This window comes from Pinus tabuliformis, chromosome 8, assembly GCF_031772625.1.
Source record: "Pinus tabuliformis cultivar Carrire ecotype Pingquan chromosome 8, CPIR1, whole genome shotgun sequence".
Classification (NCBI taxonomy): domain Eukaryota; kingdom Viridiplantae; phylum Streptophyta; class Pinopsida; order Pinales; family Pinaceae; genus Pinus; species Pinus tabuliformis.
This window is the reverse complement of record NC_142294.1, coordinates 65,975,097-65,996,044: the sequence shown is the minus strand read 5'-3', so window position 1 is coordinate 65,996,044 and position 20,948 is coordinate 65,975,097. Positions and strand designations below refer to the sequence as shown.

Sequence of the window (20,948 nt, the reverse complement as noted above, 5' to 3'; positions counted from 1 at the left end):
ATTACTTAAGGTTAGGCCACCTCAATGGTAAGTTACATCATGCTTATTTTATCTCCTATTTATAATAACGAGATTCATTTGCATAAGCATCTTGTCTTGTGCATTTGATTTATTATAAAGGGAGGTTGCCCCCTTGTAGTGGCTTTTTATTCATTGAATCTTTATCGTTCTAAAGGCTTAGATTTACGTCTTTCTATTTCTTTGTTATTTCGGGAATTTGGCTCATCAGATTTGTCTTAGAGCGTATATGATTCTTGGGTAACTCCTTCAAAAGAAGTTATTGTACCATTTTCATCATAACTTTTTGGGGATGTTTCAGAGAGTTAAAGTTTCAGTTCACAAGGATACATAGTGATTGTGGTAAATATTTCAGATTCTGATTTGCTATGCTTTTCAACTTACAAGTTGTTGAAGTTTAGGATTTTGACTAGTCCTAAAACTATTATCAAATAGGTGTTCTTGTTAAAACAATCATATCTGACTATAGAAAAATCCAAATTTATGCCTCCAATTTCATTTGAAAGAGGAGGAACCATAGTATTTTAGGTCAAAATTTTAGAAGTAGATTACAAAATATGGACACACTGTATGCCGTAGAAGTTCGTATGACTCATGCAGAAAGTGAATACATACATAACTAGCTATCCGATTTGGAGAAGCAGTTTAAGGAATTGAGTGATAGGTCAGCTATAGATGTTGGTTTGGTAAACTCACAACGACAAATAGAAATTAAGATGGATCAAAAGATGGAACAAATGAAATAGAAGATGGTGTCCAAACTCACATGGACCCTAGATGGGAGGTTGCCTAAAGTGATAATGTGATCGAAGGAGCTTATGAAAATAAAGGTATTATTCATTTTGAACAACCTTCAATTAGTAAGCATATAGAAAGAGGTTTTAACTCTAATATTGGAGAGATAAACATGGATGGGTTTCGAAGGGTATTTGCTTTCCCAATGTTCAATGGTAATAGTGGGTGGTTGAAATGAAGCCTCATTCTTATCACTATACTAGGGGTTTATCGACAAGAGACTTAGGAGCACACTATGGCAAAGTTTGGGAACAAGACTTCTTTAGTTAGTTAACAAGAATTAAGCACGTAGGGGATGTTGAAGATTAGAAGGGTGGATAACATAAGTGATTGACATCTATTGGAAGCTTACATGGATGCAATTCAAAGTTTGGGTCTATTTGGTTGATCATGGGTGAGCCAAATAGAGCCATAATTTGAATTGCATAATTTTATGAATCATAAGCAAAGGATTTTGTTAGCAACCTTGTACATTGAGACAAAGCCTTATCGATGGTATCAATTGTTGGTTGAAAGGAAGCCTCATTCTTGTCATTATACTTGGGGTTTATTTACAAGATACTTAAAAGCATAATATGACAGTTTGCGAAAGCACGTAAGTAAGCCTGCGCTCAAGCGCCCCAACAACTGACTTGTCTTTGTTTGTTCTTGCAGGCGGCAAATTTCCTTAGTCAATTGACAAGAATTAAGCATTTAGGTGATGTTGAAGATTATAATTTAGAGTTTCAAGTATTGCATATAAGGGTTGATAACACAAGTTACAAACATATGTTGGAATCTTATATGAATGTATTAAAAGAAAACATTACACATTTATGGAATCTATGTAATCTGCTTATCTTATACAAGCCAAGAATAGGGCTACACACGAGTCTACTGTTTGGATAAATAAGGTCTTCCATACGGGATGAACACCTTCAATAACCACTCACACAACTAGATCAAAGATCACAATACCAGTACTTTTACTTGGTTAAAACCCTCTAAGGGAGAAATAGTTCACTACCCCAACCAACGCGGCCACTTGAGACAATTTTATTAATGCAAAAGAAAATATTTTACACAAGAGAGTTTCCTAGATTGATCATTAGCCATGACCTTCCATGCCCTTTAAATAGAGATGATGGACCAATCGAGTGTCAAGCCACAGATCAATAGTCGTTAGTATCGAGGAGAATATGAGTTGTCAGATCACTCTATGTTCAGAACATATTGTGAACATTGGATTATGTTAATTTTAGGTATGTTCTATGCTTAGAGCAATTTATTTCAATTTTCACAGTTAGCTCAATATCTTTCCCAGATTAGCAATCACATCAGCATTAAAGTAAATTGCAGATAGAACATAAACATAAATCGCAGAAGACAAGCGAAGACAAGAGGACACAAGATTTGGCGCTAGCCACGGACCAACCCCAATGTGGGGAAACCCTTGATCAATTCTTCTTATATGTTCTTCAATAGTTCCGCAGAGAGAGAGAGATAGTACATTTACAACAAAAGTCAACACTTTGACTTATCTTAGATAAGAGCATAGATCATCTCTAAGTAGATGACACATGAGGTAGCTGAACTAAGTTGAAAACATGCCGCTTCCACTGATTCTCCCAGGTGACTCCATCACCCATCATAGTGCTGCACCTCGTCATCATGCTGCACCTCACTGTGATGCATCGTGCTGCACCCATCATCACTATGCTGGACCTCATTACCATGCTGTACACATCATATTGCTGCACCATGATTGCTTGCTGTCCTATGCAAGCACCATGTCCTTGCTGTCCCATCTACGATGCTCCACCATGATTGCATTTGCTGTTGTCCCACTGTTTAGCATTGCTGTGCCATGTCGTAGCTTGCTGTCCCAAGTACCAAGCTCCAACAAGCACCATGTTCTGCTGTCCCACTGTTTAGCATTACTACTACTGTCCCAATGTGCTTTTGCGGCCACATGTCATCGCTGCTATTATGCTGCCCATGTATCTTGCTGCATTATCACATTAGTATGCATTCAAACTTCATGGGTCACCTTGCTGTTGCTGCTGTCCTGTTGTGCCATCATTGCACTATGCCATCGTTGCTAGTACTGTTGTCCCAATGTTATTGCTATTCCATGTTTGCCATACTGCTGTCCATTGGCAGAGTTCTGGTCACTGGTTAGGGCATCCTCTTGTAACTTACAGCAGCCCAACTATCATGCCAAAACCCACCTTAAACTATGCGGCCACCCCCTTTCTTTATAAGGTAAGTGACCTCGCTGTTTGAGGAGGCACCTACAGCTCCATGTATAGGGATGTTTGACCCTCAAAACAACACCTACAGACCTGTGGCTTAATCATCCCAGCAAGATCCCTTACTCGGCCTATCTCAGGAAGGATTCTCCTTGGTTTTCTTGCCCAAAACTAGGGCTTGCTAGGACAACGTCTAGGGCTTCCTTAGGACTGCATCTAGGGCTTCTTGAGGACAACGTCTAGGGCTCCCTTAAGACTGTGTCTAGGGCCTCTTTAGGACAACGTTAGGGCAGCGTAGAGGTTCCTTCCATGGCTGAGATCTGATCTCCATTAGGTCTTCCTCTCCTAGATTTCTCTTCCACTAAAACCCAAAACAAGTGGAGAGAAATCAAGAGTGAAGTGTGTGAGAAATGACTCTCAAGTCATCTCTTTTTATACTAAAACGTTGAGCACATGTGGGGGTTATTTGGTTGCTGGCCGACCTTGACAAATTGTCTTATAACACAAATAAAATCATAACTCCATGAATACTTATCAGAATCGGATGATCGTTAGATCAATCCTACATCTCTCGATGAGAGGGATCCAAGAAAAATATTAGCTGCCATAAATAAGATGACCCACATGGAGTTTGGCCCTAGTTGCCAATTTTAACACTCCCTCTCAACTAGGGAGAACTCCATCTGCTGATCCATTTGCCAGACTGTACTATCTCTGCCATTAGTGCCTTGCATTGCTCTGCTTTGCTCTTGCTGAACCATGAAGAAGAAGAATTGATTGAGAATGTCTCATACCATTCTCTACTGACTCGAAGTCAGTTCCATATGAAGGGAGCGTGTCATATCACTCTTACTGACCCAAAGTCAGTTCCAATTGATCCCAGATCAATATCAAAAGAGAGTGTCTCAAACCACTCATACTGATCCCAGATCAGTTTCATTGATCCTAGATCAATGGAGGTCATCCTAGCATAGGGAGTACGATAGATACAACGATGCGTCCATCGATAGTACTACTATGGTCCCTAACCCCATTTCCCTACTCATTGGCCAGATGAGAGGTACTTCCCATGAGTCCCAGACTGCATGGGTAGGATGCCTCGACAGGAGAACCACTCATCCTGTCCATAAGTCGCCACGGGGTATCATAGGGGAAGGCTGAACCATTCACCCTATACACAGCACACCATTAGGGGAGGGTGAGTCGTCCTATGGTCACTTGTTGCTCCAAGAAGTACCCCGAGCCCCCAGAGCTCCCAGAGCTCATTGCATGCATCATGCAAGACCCTCATAAGAGGGTCTCTCAATGACTCCAAGTCGTTCAGGAAAGTCACAACTTTGACCTTTCCCTGGGGCTTCGACAAAATGTTTGTGACTTGTACATCAGTCTCAATGCGATGGAGCCTTCTGCTCATCGATGTACCATATCCCAGATAAGGTAGTATCTGATGTCTATATGCTGGAGCCATCATAGAATATGAGATTCCTCAATAATCAAATGCCCCTCCGGTTGACATAGAAGATCACGGTGGTATCCATCATGTGTCAAACAGTTCACTGAAGAGCTTCTGCAACCAGGCATCTTCACACGTGATCTAAGTCACATGACACAAGGACACGAGACACGGAGGACACGTAAATACGAGTATTCAATATGAAACGCAACGACCTGTAAACAGGACACGGGGGACACGTTTTATATATATTTAATAATATATATATATATATACACACCGAAATATAGTTTTTTATCCATATTAAATTGCAGGTTGCAACTTATCTAATCAAATTAAAATATAATTACTTCTCAAAGTTTATAGTTCACTTTACAAAAATAAATAGAATCAAAATTTACTATTTAGAAATTAGAATGTGATATGCTTGGTCTTGATTCTTGAATATTCAATGTTCATTGTTCATGTACAACTTACAAGCACATAAGAAAATAACTAAAGTCTAATCCTATTGATTTCCTCTGCCCCTCTTGCGAGAAAATGCCACAACTTTCCCTTTCCCTCTAGATGTAGATGCTTGTGCTGGTGGAGTTGGTAGTGGAGTTTGCTATGCTCTAGAAGCTGAAGAACTAGAAGTAGGAGCTATAGGAGGTAGACCACGTCCTCTACTGGTGGCAGGGGTAGCCCGGGCAGGTGGTGTCACCTGGAAACATTACAATCTCCCAATCTTGAAATCCTGAAAAACTGATAAGTCTGCTGCATTTTGAATGAAATCTAAAATCCTACTTTCTCCATATGAAATCCAATGAGGCCGGAACCACTCTCAAACATCCTGAGTCATTTCATGGTAATGTTAAAAATTTAAGTAAAATGATGAAAATGAAGATTAAGGAGAATGTAACTTTTAATTTAAGAATTTAACATTACCATGAATAGCATATCAATACTAGGGCCTAGACTTGATCATTAAGCTGCCCCACTAAAAAATTATTTGTTTCTTTCAAAAAAAAATTGCAGCTGATGCAGGCAACATTTTCGATCAACGGAATACGCGTTTTCCAGATGCAGTACACGACGAAAACTGGCGAATATGTTTTACATTTTACAGGACACGATGAAAAACGTTTTTGACACGTTTTAGGGCCGTTTTCGTGTCCGACACGTAAAATATGGGACACAGGACCTTGGAGGACGTGTCCTGTGACTTAGCACGAGATCATAATTGTAGCTATGTATTCGGTCTCAACGGTGCTTATAGCAACCGACTTTTGCTTCTTGCTCATCTAGGATATCGAGCAGAACCCAAAGAGAACCAACACCTAGAAGTGCTCTTGGGATCCTCCACATTGCCTGCCTAATCAACATTCAAATAATCATCCAGCTTCATATTTTTGGCAGTGTATCTCAATCCATGAGAGATTGTGCCTCAAAGAAATCTCAAAAGATTCTTGGCACCAATCCAGTGAGGCTCAACCATATATGAGCCCAACATGCTAACTGCAAAACATATATTCAGACGAAAGTTCACCAAGAACATCCATGCGAATGAGTTTATGAAACTCAAAGGCATTTCCCAAATCTGGTTCGGCATCACTACCACATAACTTCTGAAAGTTAAGCTCCATCGAGGTAGTCACATGCTTGCAGTTCACCATTCCAAATCCGAAATCCAACTCCCTCTTACTTCTGCAAATGAGAGGGTTTGCACCTGTTAGAAAGAGGTCGTCCTCAGAAGGTGCCAGTATGTATCTTCCACAACCTTCAAGCAATGGTTTGGATTGGCTTCACTCCTAGTGAATCTCAGCTTCATCAAACAACTATCAATCCTCTCATATTAAGCCCGGGGTGTTTTGCTTCAAGCCATAAAGGGCTTTCTTCCACCTGCATACATGAGATTCTCGTTCATGAATCTCAAAACCCCTTGGGTTGTTCCAGACCTGTGGACTTGCTACATGAGGGGAATGGTCCCCTTGTAAGATTTTCCTTCGATACATCTCAAATATGTACCTTCATGCTCTTTTTGAATTCAGGCATCCCTGTCACCATCTGACTCACATCGGGTAGGGCCCCATAAAGTAGACCTCTGTGTCAACTGACATGGTCCCCATTGGACTTCCTACAACTTGATACAAATTGCCAACCCTGAACCCATGAGTAAAAGCATCTTTGAAAATTCTATTTTCAAACACGTACCTTTCCATCGATGAATGCCTCTTTGAAACCTTTGATTTCCATTGCCGGAATGGACACCAGGTTCTTCTTGCGATCAGGTACATAAAAGAGATTCTTGTAAATGAATCGAGTTACCCTCATTCAATTGAGGGGTAACATTCCCTACACCCTTTTCGGGATAGGTGGCATCGACTCCAAGTATAATCCCACGATTGTTTCCATCTCTACCAAATTAGAGAGAGCACCCTTCTATTTGATGAAGTGCCTTGAAGCACTACAATAAATAAGCCAGATTCCCAAAGAGTCTGGAGGAGAGGGCCAATATAAGATAATGTTGCTTTATCTTACCAAAGACAACATTTGATTCTTCATACCTGGGGTTCCTTGCTTTCTTTGAAGAGTCTACTATTTCCTGGATGACTTGCATTACCTGTCATTCCTACGATCATTGAAGATGTTCCTGGAATGATTGTTATCATCATCAAGTGATGTGTCCCTGCCATTCGGACAGTCCTTCGCATAATGGCCGAACTTATTAAAAACAATCTGCCTTTCCTTCTATCCTCAGATCCAGACTTCCCATTGAAGTGATCTTTAGGTAGGCCATCATAAGCTTCCGCTATGCCATTCTGATAATATTCTCTGCTTCGACTTCACCCTTGGTGAATTAGAAGAGGGATGAGGAATCCATTGATCCTTTTGTCTTTTCCCAACTATCTTCGGTGGTTGCTCTTTCACTCTTGCTTGGGCTTTGTCTTCACGTCAACTCTAATTCCATGTTAATTTTAGGTATGTTTTATGCTTAGAGAAATTTATTTCAATTTTCACAGTTAGCTCAATATCTTTCCCAGATTAGCAATCACATCAACATTAAAGTAAATTGGAGATAGAACATAAACATAGATCGCAGAAGACAAGCCAAGACAAGAGGACACAAGCTGTGGCGCTAGCTAGGGACAAACCCCAATGTGGGGAAACCCTTGATCAATTCTTCTTATATGTTATTCAATAGTTCAGCAGAGAGAGAGAGATAGTACATTTACAACATAATTCAACACTTTGACTTATCTTAAATAAGAGCATAGATCATCTCTAAGTAGATGATACATGAGGTAGTTGAACTCAGTTGATGACATGCTGCTTCCACTGATTCTCCAAGGTGACTTCATCACCCATCATAGTGTTGCACCATGTCATCATGCTACACCTCACTGTGTTGCATCGTGCTGCACCCATCATCACTATGCTGGACCTCATTGCCATGTTGTACACATCATACTGCTGCGCCGTGATTGCTTGCTGTCCTATGCAAGCACCATGTCCTTTCTGTCCCATCTACCATGCTCCACCATGATTGTATTTGCTGCTGTCCCACTGTTTAGCATTGTTGTGCCATGTCGTAGCTTGCTGTCCCAAGTACCAAGCTCCAACAAGCACCATGTCCTGCTGTACCGCTTACCATGCTACTATCCTACTGCTTAGCATTGCTACTGCTGTTCCAATGTGCTTTTGCTGCCACATGTCATTGCTGCTATTATGCTGCCCATGTATCTTGCTGCATTATCACATTAGTATGCATTCAAACTTCATGGGTCACCTTGCTGTTGCTGCTGTCCCGTTGTGCCATCATTGCACTATGCCATTGCTGCTGGCACTGTTGTCCCACTGTTATTGCTATTCCATGTTTGCCATATTGCTGTCCATGGGCAGAGTTTTGGTCACTGGTTAGGGCATCCTCCTGTAACCTACAACAACCCAACGATCATGCCAAAACCCACCTTAAATTATGCGGCCTCCCTTTCTTTACAAGGTAAGTGACCTCGCTGTTTGAGGAGGCACCTACAACTCCATGTATAGGGTTGTTTGACCCTCAAAACAACACTTACAGACCTGCGGCTTAATCATCCCAGCAAGATCCCTTACTCGGCCTATCTCAGGGAGGATTCTCCTTGGTTTTCTTGCCCAGAACAACCTTCTATGAGGGCAGCCTTCACACAAACCTTGCTGCCTCTTCAAACAGTCCTCAAGGAGCAAATCAGAGCTCCTTTCCTTTGCGGCCAGCAGCAAGGTAACTTCGCTCTCCAACAGTCACAAGGGTGACCTTAACGTCCCCTCTCCTTTGCTGAAGTAGACTCTGTATTGCGGCCTTCTAGCCCAGCTCCTCGGCCCTCCTAACAACAGCTCTGACCCTGTAATAAACCCAAAACTAGGGCTCCCTTAGGACAACGGCTAGGGCTCCCTTAGGACAACGTCTAGGGCTTCTTTAGGACGTCGTCTAGGGCTTCCTTAGGACCTCGTTTAGGGCTTCTTTAGGACAACGTCTAGGGCTTCCTTAGGATTGCGTCTAGGGCTTCTTTAGGACAACGTTAGGGCAACGTAGAGGTTCCTTCCATGGCTGAGATCTGATCTCCATTAGGGCTTCCTCTCCTAGATTTCTCTTCCACTAAAACCCAGAACAAGTGGAGAGAAATCAAGAGTGAAGTGTGTGAGAAATGACTCTCAAGTCATCTCCTTTTATACTAAAACGTTGAGCACATGTGGGGGTTATTTGATCGCTGGACAACCTTGACGAATTGTCTTATAACACAAATAAATTCATAACTCCATAAATACTTATCGGAATCGGCTGATCTTTAGATCAATCCTACACCTCTTGATGAGAGGGATCCAAGAAAAATATCAGTTGCGATAAATAAGATTACCCACATGGAGTTTGGCCCTAGTTGCCAATTTTAACAGATTACAATGCAACTAATGCTTTTTAAAGAAACTAAGAAACACACTTTTACCTAATAGACTATTATACCAAGTTGAACTTAACTAACTCCCAAGTGTCTAAATATCTCAACACCCCCCCTAAGAACTACTTGGGATAGGATTGAAGGATTTACAAAGGTGACACAATAGGAGAATGAAGGAGGCATTAGAGCCTAACCCCCCTTAATGACAACTTCCTGAACACCTAACATAAATCAAAATTTAGGAAACTTCCTTTTGTAAGGACTTTGTGAAAATGTTTACAACTTGATAACTCGATCATGGATGAGTTTTTTGATAAAGTGCATTTGTACTTGAATGTGTTTATTGTGCTGATGTTGAACTGGATCGTTGTCGAGCTTGATGGCACTCTAATTATCACACTGGAAGGTGGTCTGATGCTATTTATAGAATCCAAACTTTGAAAGGATTTATTGAAGCCACAAGACTTCTTGATTTGCATTAATCGTTGTTCGGTACTCTGCTTTTGCTGAAGGAAGAACCATAGCCTGCTGCTTTTCACAAGCCCAATTGATAGGTCTAGAACCAAGATTGAAAACATTAACGCGCAGTAGACTTCTGATCATCAAGGTTGCCAACCCAATCTAAATCAGTGAAACCGACCAACAAAGGAAGTCTCCCTTGGACTGTGATGTATGCCAAATTGAGCTATACCTCGAATGTATTGCAGTGTCTTTTTTGCTGCTTTCCAATGACTCTCATGTGGTGTTTCCATATACCAGGCAATAAGACCAATAACAAAGAAAATATCAAGACGAGTATGAGTCAAATATGAGAGGATACCAACTAACTAACGATACAAAGTGCCATCAACTTCAAGTGTAGTGCAGGTGATAGTAAGTTTGACTCCAAATTGATAGGGAGAAGGGGTTGGTTTACATTCTTCATGTGAAAATGGTGAAGGTGGTCACATGCATTCTTAGATTGGGAAAGAGAAATTCCTTCCATGGTTTACAATACTCGGAGGGCAAGGAAATAATTCAAATATCCTAATTTTGTTATTTCAAACTTCTTCTTAAGGCTTGACTTCACATGGGTTAAAAGTTTAGGATCACTACTAGTGAGGATAGGGCCATCAATTTACAAAACAAGGATTATGAGATGATTCTTGCTTTCTTGGTGTAGACAATGGGGTTAGAATCACATGTAGAGAAGTTAATGTCAAGAAGAAAGATATCCATTTTTGCATACCAAGCTTGAGGAGCTTGTTTAAGACCATAGAGAGATTTCTTAAGGCGACAAATAAGGTTGGAGTCACTTTGAACATAGCCAGGAGGTTGTTCCATGTAGATTTCTTCTTGTAGATCCCCATGCAAGAAGGTAGATTTAACATCCATTTGATGGACCTCCCATCCAAGTGAGATAACAAGGGCTAGAATAAGTCAGATAAAATTCATTTGGTGACAAAGGTTTCATTGTAGTCAGTTCCTTCAACTTGAGAGAGTCCTTTAGCAACTAACTTAGCCTTATGTCATTCAACACTTCCATTTGATGCATACTTAGTTCTGTATGCCCATTTACATTTGACAAGTTTTCTTCCTTCTGGAAGCGGTACAAGTTCCTAGGTACCATTTACCATGAAGGAACAATATTCTTCATTCATTATTGTTTCCCAATCTGGATGGCTTGAAGCTTTTGCTAATGTTTGTTGATCACATTTCTTTGAAACTCGAGCCAAAAGAAAGGAGGCTTGCTAGAACTGTGAACAAGTACGACGTTGATCCGTAGGTTCATTAACATGGTCACCAGTTGCTTCACGTGTTGAATAGACCCATTTGGGAAGCTGTGGTGCTAGTTCAGGTTCATGTTCAATGAACTCATCTAGAGGACTTTGAGTAGGCGGAGGTGGATTTTCATTCTCAATGTCATCATTTGGAGAAGAAACCATAATAGGAAGAGAAAGGTGGCACAAATGCTGAAGATGGCTTGCAAGTCGAAGAGGGCACAATCGTCGAATTTGGCTCATAGGTCGAAGAGGGCACAATCGTAGAATTTGGCTCACAGACCAAGGATTTTTGTCAAATTTGACATCTCTTCTAATGATTATTTCATATGAGTGAGGTTGAAGAAGCCTATAACCTTTTACATCTTCAAAATATCTAATATCCAACAAAAATACACTTCTCACTTTTACATTGTAAGGCTTTCCTTGTTTCATCAGGGATGTGAGCCCATGCTACACTACCAAGGATATGGGAGTAGCTTAAATTTGGCTTAATTTTAGTCCATGCTTTTTCTAGTGTTATATTGCTTAAAGTCTTCGTGGGAGTGCGATTTACTATGTAATTTGCACAGTTGATTGCTTCCGACCAATAATGAAGACTTAATCCCTTAGACTGAATCATACAATTACTAATTAGCCATTTCCTTTAATGTATGATTCTTTCTTTCATCAACACCATCTTGTCATGGAAGAGTATGTTGCATTTGAATGCCCTATGTAGTGTAGTAAGTTTTGAATTTATTGTTGACATATTCACCTCCATTATCTGTTCTTAACCTTTTGTAGTTGATGTCCAAATTATTTTTCTACAAGGCCCTTGTAGGCCAAGAACAAGTAAAAAACTTTGCTCTTAAGTTTTAAGAAATAAACTCAAGTATGTTTGAAGAAGTCATCAATGAAAGTTAAGAAGTACTTGAACCTAGAGAAGGAAGGAGAAGAAAGTGGACCACATAAATCACTATGAACAAGTTGCAAAAGGGCTAAGGCATGATAAGAGGCATGTTTGTCAAAATTGTCCGATGATGTTTGTTGAGAACACAACCAATACAAACACCATCTCTGCAAGAAATGAGAGGAAGATTAGTCACCATATTTTGATTACATAGTTGTTGTAGTGAGCGATAGTTTAGATGACCAAATCACTCATGCCAAAGTTTGCTCAAGTTATCACTATGAGCAATAAAAACTGAGGGAAAAGATGATGACCCAAAGTTGTCAAACTTGTACAATTGGGTAATATCATCAACTATTCCAATGGCAAGGACATGCTTAGGATCTTTTAAATCCTTAATTACAACTTGGTGAGGTGAAAACTCTACTGTTTTACCTTCACTTGAATGAGTGATCTGATATATTGATAGAAGGTTGCAGGAAAGACTTGGAACACATAATACATCATTGAAATGACCATTATCTACTTGAATTGTTTTAGACCCTATAACACTAAGAGATCTATCATCACCAACAAATATTTGTTTGGTGTTACAATCATTAAGAGCAGAAAAAATGGCTTTATCCTTAACCATATGATAAGATGCTCTAGAATCAATAAGCCATTCATCAGAAGAAGAAGTAGAGGTTGCATTGAAGGAGAAACCAAAAGCAGAAAGTGCATGTCCATGAGAAGAAGTGTTAGAAGAAGAATCAAGGTTGATGTTGTGCTTCTTCATTGTTGCTTCCAAGGCCTCCATCTTTTTAAAATATTTGGACTCTAGATGATCGTCTTTCCCATAATAGTTGCAATGTCTGTCAGTCTTCTTACTCTTTCATTTTGGTACTTTGTCACCATTAGGAGTAGATGTTGGCTAAGAGTGTTTGGAATCCTTATTTTGCTTGTTGTTTCTTGTTTGTCTTTTTGTTGGGCCACTAGGGCCTTGTTAGATGTACCTATAGTGCTAATTGCTCCAATATGCAAGAGCTTGTTTTGTTCTCTAATCAGAGAGTCACAAAAAGATTGAGGAGAAGGTTTTTGTATAGGCAGAGCCAAAGCTTTTCTAGTGGCATAAAATGTTGACACAAAAATAGAATATGTAGAACGAAGTTTTGAAAGAACAATATATATGCAATGTTCCTTATCTAGAACAACTTTATAATCTTTAAGTATATCTCTAAGTGTTTTAAACATAGATAAGTAATCTTCAATGCATGAGAAATTATTAGGACTTAAAGTTATGATATGATTTTCAAGTTGACAAGATCTAATAATGTTAGGTTCACCAAATATCTTTTGCAACTTTTCCCAGACTTTGTTCGAAGCATTGGTTCCTTGAATATGAAATCGCAAATAAAGAGAAATGAATATTTCGATTAATCCACATGCTTTGTCATTCATATTATCCCATTTGGCTTTCTTATCAACATCAATGGGGACCTTTTCTTGTCCCAAGGTATTATGGTACAATTCTTTACTTCTTAGTACATCCTCCATGTGGTATTTCCATGAGAAGTAGTTGGTACTAGTAAGAAAAAGTTCACTTGGAGTGGCCATATTAAAATATGTAGATAATATGGTTTCAAAAGTTGAAACTGACTGTTTGGATGGAAAGTTCTCGAAAAAAATAAGTTATTTAAAAAAACGACACTAAAAATGGACTTTGGATGTGAAAGTTATGCTCTTTTTAAAAGAAGGCATTAACGGTAGCAAAGAGCCACATGGTAGGTAGAAGATGACCCATGTGGTGATGGATGTAGATAAAAAATTAAAAAATTATTTTCCCTTGCTACCTTTGCCTATAAGCTCACTTTTACAAATAAATTACTTTATGAAGTGACTCACTTTTATAAAACAAGTGAGAATCACTTTTACAATGAAATTACTTTATAAATGAAAGTTTTACGCAAAACAAAGATAGAGTTATTTTATAGTGATTCATTTTTATATGACAAGTGAAATACACTTCACAATAAAGTTATAAAATAACTTAAGTTTGCATGTTCTTTTTTAAATAGTAACCTAAAAAAAGAGATTTGAACTCAAGACCTCTTTCTAAATAAAGTAAATTTTGACTAAGTGAGCTAGTGCAAAAGACATACAATAGTAGTGAAGGAGGGTGGCGGAGTTGTTATTGTTGGAGCTCTGCCTTGAATTGTGTGCTTGCCATAAAATATGTTCTCATTCAAAAACAAACCACAGTTCGAAAAATAATCCGAAAGTCAACAACAATGGGGTTAGTTCTTGGTTAGCTTTCCTGGGAAATACAAGTTCTCACTGTTTTTGATTTGCGTAGATCCTACAAAGTGCATGACAAAGAGCATATGTAGTCAAGAAAACGCTTTCCGCTCCGTTTTTGATTTTCCGAGATCACATAGAGTGTAGGGTAAAGAGCATGCACAAATCAAAAAGAGTAGCAAACATGGAATATAAACAAAAAAATAGAAATATGAAATTTTTAATTTTTTTTTTTAAAGTTGTATTTGGATTGCATACCTCAAGATCTGATGAAAGATGTTGTTTCTCGAGCAAACAAACAACTTTTCAGATGAAATGAAAGACATTCTTAGTTGAAACCAACGTTCCAAATGTAGTGTAACAGTCTGTTTAGGCCAAAATAGTACATAAATAGTAATATAGGAAATGTGGAAACACGGGCTTAGGATCTCAATCACCAATCAGAGTTCATTAAACGTGCTCTGATACCATGTTTTGGTAACCAGGGTATTCCATACAAGACAAACACCTTCAATAACCACTCACACAACCAGATCAACGATCACAATGCTGGTATTTCGATGTGGTTAAAAACCTTTGAGAAGGAAATCCATAGCCTTAGCTAATGTAGGCTGTAGCCACTTGAGGAAATTTTATTAATGCAAAAGAAAATATTTTACATAAGAGAGTTCGCACGATCTATCATTAGCTATGACCCACCATACCCTTTAAATAGAGATCATGGATAAATCAAATGTTAAACCACGGGTCAAATAGTCCTTAGTATTGAGGAGAATATGAGTTGTTGGATCACTCTATGTTTGGAACATATCGTGACCATCGAATCACAATGCAGCTAATGTATTCTAAAGAAACACACAGAGAAACACACTTTTATTTGATAGACATATTAGATCAAGTTGAACTTAACTAACTCCTAAGTGTCTAATATCCTAACATCTATGACTAGGAACATATGCATGCAAAGATTGATTTGTGCCTCATAGGGCAACCCTACCTTAGCTTGCTTGTATATCGCGGAAGGAAATGGATGAAATAAGAACAAAACGACTATGCTTCTGTTGTAATAACACATATTTAAAAGAGCATAAATGTCAAGTAACAAAATTGTTTACTTTGGAAAATAATGATGAGAAGGAAAGAGGCATCCCCACACAAATGGGTAAGGAAGAACTTGTGAACTTAAAAGAGGAGGAAAAAGACAAAGAAATTTTGGCACAACATCGATTGATATAGGTGTGAAATACTCGTTCATGCATTGACATGTTTGTCAACACCTCAAACCCTTAAAATTGTTGAATACTTTAAGCGACAAAATGTCATAGTACTTATGGATTGAGGTAGTACACATTACTTCATTAATAAAGGATTCGTTGAGCGCCTCAATTGTCTTGCATATTGTTTTGTGTATTTAGTGATAAATTTTCAAGTTTTGGTTGCTAATGGGGAATATCGATTATGGAGGAAAATTCCATAACATTAAACTTTGTATCAAAGAATATAACTTAGCAAGTCCAATGTATGCCATTTCTATTGGAGAAGTAGATATTGTTCTAGTGATTTAGTGGTTGAGAACATTGGGTACAACTTGGATAAGCTATAATGAATAATCCATGAGATTTAAATTGGAAGGAATTCAATTTGACCTAAAAGGGTTAAATTATGCATCCTCTCAGGTATCTCAAAAGTGTAACAGCGTAGTTATGGTTAAACTTCGTTCATTGGAAGTGAAGCAAAAAGATGAAATTATTCTAGAGGAATTAAAAGGTACCTTAGAAAGGCACCATATGGGTTTTGAAGAAATTCCTAAGGTTCTACCTCCATTTAGAGATCATGAACATCAATTTGAGCTCACGTGGAAGTATTCCTTAACAAATAAAGGAGATTGAGAAGATGGTGCAAAAATGTTGGATGCATGTTGTTCCACCAAGTGGATGCTCCTTTTTAACCCCAATAGTGATGGTGAGAAGGAAAGATAATGCTTGGAGGATGTGACAAAGATGCAATCAAAATTACCATCAATGATAAGCTCCCCATTTTATACATCAATGATCTATTAGATGAGCTTCATGGAGTGGCTTATTTCACAAAGTTAGATATTAAATCAAGATATTGCCTATTTAAGTGAAGAGAGGAAGACATTCACAAAACAACTTTTTGAACACATGAAAAGCAATATGAGTTTGTGGTCATGGCTTTTGGCTTGACTAATGCTCCTACTTTTCAAAGCCTTGTGAACAAAAAATTTCAACCTCATCTTAGAAAGTTTGTTGGTTTTATTTGATGATATACTTATCTATAGCAAATCGTGGGAATAACACATTAAACATGCGGATAAAGTTACACAACTTTTCCATAACAATCAATTGTATGTAAAAAGATCCAAATGTGCTTTTGGTAAACAATAAGTTTGAGACCACATAGACATGATTTGAGACCCTAGACAATCACAAAGTTTGAGACCATATAGACATGATTTGTAAACCTTATCGTTGATGAGGTGTTGTCATGATCCACTGATGAGTTGTCAGCTAAGTCACAGGACACCTCCCTCAGGGTCTTGCTTCCCGTATTTCACGTGTCGGACACAAAAACCGCCCTAAAATGTGTCGAAAACGTTTTTCTTCATTTCATCCAATCGAGACACATGTTTTGGACGTGTCAAAAACGTGCCCTAACATTTTTGGTTCTTAAGACACGTGTCCCATGAAAAGTGACATTTAAACCTTGCAACATGGTTTATTTTTGGGTTTTTTTTGTCATTGTGAGCATTGCTCGTCGCTAGAATCCAATTTGTTGTGCAGCGTGAGGAATTCCATCAGATTCGAGCGCAATGCTCACAACTTCACATCGACCTAGACATGGAGATGTACGAGACGAGCGTTCGCATGCTTTACTGAGAGTTTGGAGCACTTAAATTTCTTGTAAGTTGTGTTATAGCCTACGAAACTTAACTTAATTATACACGAGTGACCATGTATAGATCGTGTGTTGAAATAAAAATCCCAGCTCCCCGTCATGTTCTCATTGCTCACTACACATTCGAGGTCTAAAGGGAGGGAAAGCTCGATTAACGCTCTGGTCAAGAATGAAGTTTGAACACATATAAATTTATAGTTCATAAATTACCTTATGTGAAGTTTGAACAAGATCAAACTTATTGAATTGAGACTTCTGTGATCCATATCAAATTTTTGAAGAAATCTTTGGCGAAAATCACATGGAGAAATTTTTGTCGACGCGTTTCCAACCAACCAGTGTGGTTCATCGTCAGGACAAGTTGAATGAGCAGATCTGGCCTATGCACTTTAAATAGACCGGGCAGAATATCCAATGACTCAGATTTCTTGATAAGGTAACAGCTAGAAAGACAACAGCTCGATTTGGCCTGATAACGGCTAGTTTGACCATTATATTAATTTATATTATTTATTTATATAACAGAAATTTTAGTTATAGAATAAATTAATCATAAAATGAATTAATTACAAAAAAAATAATTTTAAATATATTAATAAACTTACATTAATTTAAATTTGTTAGAAATGTATACTATAATAGGTAAATTTATAATAAGTAAATTACTAAAAATAAATAAATAATTTCAAATATTTTAATTTTGAATAAAAATATTAGTTAGTTATAACGGCTAGTTTGATAAGGTGTATTTATTTATTTATTTTATTTATTAATTTTTTTTAAGAAAATTCGGTTATTAATATGGAATAAATTAATAAATTATAATAAGTAAATCATAAAATACATTAATTTCAAATATATTAATAAATTTAAATTAATTTGAAATTGTTTGAAATATATAATAGAATAAGTAATAATAATAATAATAATAACATAAATAAATAATATTAACTAATAAGAATAAAATTAATTTTAAACTGTTAGATAAAAATATTAGTTAAAAAAAATTAATTCAAGGTCTATGTAATGGTAAAAATAGTATTTTAAAATTAACTTTATGCAAATTAAGTTTAAATTGATTAAAAAAAAAAAAAAAATAAAAAAAAATAAAAATGAAAATAATATATATATATATATATATATATATATATATAAATAAATAATAATAATAAATTAATAATATTGATAATAATTTTAACCTATTAAGATTAAATAATAGTTTAAATTAATAATTAAAATCGATTTAAAATTAATTTTCTTAGATAAATTAAGTTTAAATTAAAATAATAATAATAATAATAATAATAATAATAATAAAAAATAAATAAATAAGTAAATAAAAACAAATAAATAAATAAAAATAAATTACCATATTAAAAATTAATTAATCGATGAAATAAGGGAGGAAAAGAAAGAAAACGACTAGGAGGAGAGGGCTGGGATCCAACAACTACTGATCTTCCAGCCATCCTCTCTATTGAGATTGTTCGGAGTCGCTTAAGAACAAAAGAGATTAAGGTGGGAACAATACTGAAACACAACCGATAATAAAACCGATAAATAAAACTGAAAATAAAAATGCTTAAGGACAGAAGATTATGCAAAACACATAATATGTAAAACAAATCTCTTGTATTATCAAACTAGTTTCGTCCTTTATGGACTCATCAGTGATACAAAAGAAATGAGATACAAGCTGTCCTTATATAGCAAAAGTGGACAGGGCAAGTGCCATGTTAGAAACTTCTAGAATAGAGACTTCTAGAATAGAGTCTTCTAGAAACATCATGAATAGAGACTTCTAGAAACATCTTGAATAGAGACTTCTAGAAACATCTTGAATAGAGACTTCTAGAAACTTCTTGAATAGAGACTTCTAGAAACTTCTAGAAACATCATGAATAGAGACTTCTAGAAACATCTTGAATTGTTTGAAGTTAATAACAAAAATTATAACATGAACAATGAAAATTGAACTGTGAACATCATTGATGTAGTAAATTAATAAACTAACTAGTAAATTACTAAATACAAAATACTAAATAGATATCATCATGATTGATATCTATATGGATCAAGCACTATATTTCATTATTTTTTAATGGACAATGTGCTTTTTGCTCAAATTATCCATGAGGTCACTTTCAATTTGGCATCTCCACCACATTGGATTTGGGGGCTTGAACAATGTTGAAAGGGTAGGTAGAAGATACAATGCTATGCTAAAAAGACCTTAGGGTGACCTGCTTCGCCTTTTTGGTGGCACTGTTATGATATAGGAACAATTTCTTGCATAATTCAACAATGTTGAGAGTGGAGAATGGGCACGCTGATTTCCATCCTTAGTGACTTTAAAGCTAGTGGAAGCCTTAATGGTCTTTGGAGTCAACTTAGAGCTTGGGCTAACTGTCAGATGGCTATGTTGGCTTGAGGCTTTGCTGGTGGGATTTTTGCATGCTGGGTTTTGTTCATATGGCATTCTTACACTTCCACATGAATTTCGTTACATTCTTACATTGGAACCACCTTAGAGCTAGGGCTAAGTGTCAAATGGGCTGTGTTGGATTGGGGCTTTGCTGGTGGGACTTTTGTATGCTGGGTTTTGGTCACATTGGCATTCTTACATTTCCACCTGACTTTTCAGCAATTCTCTTCACTTATATTGGGAGTTTGAGTAGCCTTAGGTATAGGAAGGGGTTGTCGAGGGTGGGGCCTTTTTTTTTGGCGACACCTAAAGAAGGTATTTGGCAAGTTAATTTGTTGCAATGGATGGTGACGCAACCAATTGCCATTGGATATATGCAACTTATGTAAGGTCTTGAGACAGATGAACCACCATGTAAACATGATGCTGATGCCTAGTGCCAAAAAGCTTGAATTCCGCCAAAGTTGCAACAATATATTGCAAGGACGTCCAAAACTGCATAGGTAGGCCTAGGAAATCTACTCACATTGGCCAGGGACGCTACATTGTTTTATCAATCCAGAAATCATGGGTCCACCAGTTAAGGAGCATGACGGTGTTTTTACAAACCCATACACCAGATTCAACACTTCCTCCACATGTGAAGGATCATTGAAATGGAACAAGAAGAAGCCCTTATTAAGGGTTGCACTTTTGTGCTGTGTGCTAGCCATAAGGTGCCTAAACTTCATGGACTTAATTAAGTTAATTTTGAATAATTGCTTCTGTGGGCACCCAAGAATGGAATCTTAATGTAATAATTTAAGATATAGCATGCTTAAGATCAAAGAACTTGAGGTTAGGAGGGGATCATTACCTTGTGATACACCTTGGGGATGGATTTCCTTGGAGCATTGGGCGCCATTGCCAGTTGCTGGTTCAAACTTGCCACCATGCAAGATCATAGAAAGTTTAGGTGACGTCATTGGTCCTCACCTTATGGCAAGGGGCAGTTGGTTGGACAGGGCAGCGAGGCCAATGAATGCAGAAAGGACATGACAAATGTGCAAACCACAGCCACAAGATTGTGAAAGTGATTAACTCAAAAGTGAGCTATCGTCTAAGGAGCTCATTATGAACTATCTCATTTCTGGCATTTTTATTTACATTATATTGCCATACTGCCTCACTAGGGTTGTAGAGAACCTAGCTTATTTCTATTACATAAAGTAATATTATAACAGAAGTCCTCAATGCACATTGAAATTTTTATTAATTAAAAATGA

The 20,948-nt window shown here is 37.4% G+C and overlaps 1 protein-coding gene across 1 annotated transcript in view; it reads left to right on the top strand.

The window, feature by feature from the left end:
• Window positions 1-20,948, top strand: part of LOC149234183 (ADP-ribosylation factor-like) — a 57,297-nt gene that overhangs the window by 15,185 nt on the left and 21,164 nt on the right. The window lies entirely within an intron of this gene.